We start from the raw sequence: 2666 nt of genomic DNA on the forward strand, positions 1-2666 counted from the left end.
AGTCATGTCAGTCTTATTCAACCCCCTTCAAATAAAGTGTTACCGAAACAACTAAGACAAGGATCCAGCAGGGAACGGACGACAAAGGTAAGGCTAAATACACAGGGCAAATGACCAGGGGAACAAGAGACAGGTGGGACCAATCAAGACAACACAGGGACTAACTAAACTAAGAATGCTCAGAAAAGCCACATCGTTACATAAAGAACTCCAACACCAGGGGTAATGCGATACTTCTCCCTCGAGTAGCAATAAACTCATAGGAAAAAACAGAGATGAGCCAAGAAAAATGGTTTAATAATGGTTTCCTCCTTACAAGATTAATACATTAATGCAATTAATAAATACTATTAGCTTCGGAAAATCAGAAACTAATAACCAAATCTATTTTAAATGTGTTTTTTCATGAGTCATTCTGGAACCAGTTCAGGGAAAGCATGTTTTGAGTTCATTTTCTGTAATGTTTAATGTTTTATGCTTATTTGTTTTTTCAATTTGTAAAAACATTACAGTCTAAGGTAAGCTTAGAGCACATTTAGACATAGCAGGTGGTTTTTCTCATTTATTTTAGCTGTAGATAACAGATCTATATTAGAATAACCCAATGGTTTTAGCATTAACCATGAGGCTACGGAGTGCAGTGCCTTAGGAGAGGCTGGATTAAGATTTTGCTTTAACCAGAGAAAAGGATGTAGGGGGAAATAGACTAACAGGTCAACACTACAGAGAACAGCTGGTGACCGAAGGAAAGCAGGTACTGTCCTTTCTTCATTAAGTCAGATGTGGAAGAGACAAAGCAGCAGAAGAGCCTAAGGCTCTGTACCCGACCATGAAACCATAAGAAGGAAGTGGTTTAGCAATAAAGGTAAAATTCAGAAAGAACAGAGCATAATGGTCTTTATTGTCATTCTACTGGGAGGCACAATGAAATTAAGGATGCTCCCACCAAATCACCACACACCACACAAAAAACATAAAAAACGACAACACAAGAAGGTAACAAAGAGATAACAGATTTAAAAAAGAGGTATTGTTCTGACTTTCAGTGTATAAGATACATAAACAAGAATAATAATTTAAAGCTTAACATGTCTGTAGACATTGTTTATATTATATGATCTGAGAGGAGGTAGGAAGAGGCAGATTGGGCTGCTTGTTGCTTTCATTGGGTTATGGGAGTCTGTGTGTGTTTGTGTTCTTGTATTTGATACATTGTCAGAACCATTTTCTTAATATGATTTTCTGTTTTTGGGTGACAGGTTCGATTTAGGACTAATTTAGGCCTAATGTGTGAATTGAGTGTAGGCTATGTTTAGGGTAAGGATGAGGGTTAGGCTATAAGAACTAATGAAACTCAATGCAACGTCAATGTAAAATCAGAAAGACATACTGCGTGAGTGAGTGTGTGTCTGATGGTCCAGGGGAAGAAGGTGCTGGTCAGTCTGTTGATGTGTGACCTGAGCGATCTGACCAGTTTAGATGAAAACTGCTTTGGGAGTTTTTTATTTACCACGAAGAAGAGCATTCCTTCCCGGGTCATGTGGTGAATCATTTCTTGTGATATTTGCTCAATTTCAAGCACTTATTGAAAAAACCCTGGCTGGATTTCTTGTTTTTGGAGATTCTGCTGTGGCATGGTTCTGGTCTAGGTTGACACTGTTTTCTGTATTTTTCTCATGTTGCAAGAGTGACTTTTTCTAAATAATCCACATCTTTTAGACACCCATTTGGGTTTTTCCTGTTATAATTATTTACTGTTTATTCTGATTTATATTTTTGTTTACCATACTCGATGATGACTCTACATATGTTTTTGTAATGTTATGCCCAATAATTTTATAATTGTGGAATTAGTAAAGTACATCTTATCTTATCTGTCAAAAGAAAATGTACACTTAGGCAAAGCTCAGATGGCAAACATCACACTTATAAAGCTAAAGAAATAACTGGGGTTTTTGAGACATGTACATATCAGAGTTCACTGTAAAATGACTCATATTTGTGATTTTTACATAATTTACTCATAGTAATCCCCAATGATGAGTTTGAATCAGTTAAGCGTAAAGAAAATCTTTCTTCTTTTGCAGCTAAAAAATCCCAAGATAAGTTCAGTCATACTAGAAGTACAGCCTTTTTATGTTTTCCCATCTGCCTGTAAGTCTGTTTAACAAACTGTTTAATAACCTAAGTCACAAACAGAAGCAGATATCTCAGGTCAATTCTCTCTGTCTTTCTTCTTACTGCTTCAAAATAGATACAAAAAAAGGAATTTTCAAAGTTTGGAAGAGCAAATCAGTCTGCCTATTGCTGCTAAGGGATTTAACATATTGTTTTAAACTTATATGTGTTGCAAAGAAATATCTAATTAAGGTAAAAATTACATTTTTATTGTCAGTTTTGCTGTTTTGATTTGAACTGCTTTGCCTTGCTCCGTAATGCCTGAAGCATCTTTATGATGTCTTTTTAAATCAAATACAGACAATAAATAATTTGTAAACCATGGCCTGTGTTGAGTGGAGTCATATTGGGTGCACTTGAGGCCATGATATAAAGGTACTTTTGTGTTTACAAAGTGAACTTTATCGTACTTCTCCTTTCTGGGTGTCGACTGCCATTTATTGAGTCTTCTTTGGAAAACGGTGGTTGCCTCTGTGAACTTACTGTGT

Source organism: Poecilia latipinna, unplaced genomic scaffold (assembly GCF_001443285.1).
Source record: "Poecilia latipinna isolate Pla-1442-1.1 unplaced genomic scaffold, P_latipinna-1.0 Scaffold2305, whole genome shotgun sequence".
In the NCBI taxonomy this organism is placed as follows: Eukaryota; Metazoa; Chordata; class Actinopteri; order Cyprinodontiformes; family Poeciliidae; genus Poecilia; species Poecilia latipinna.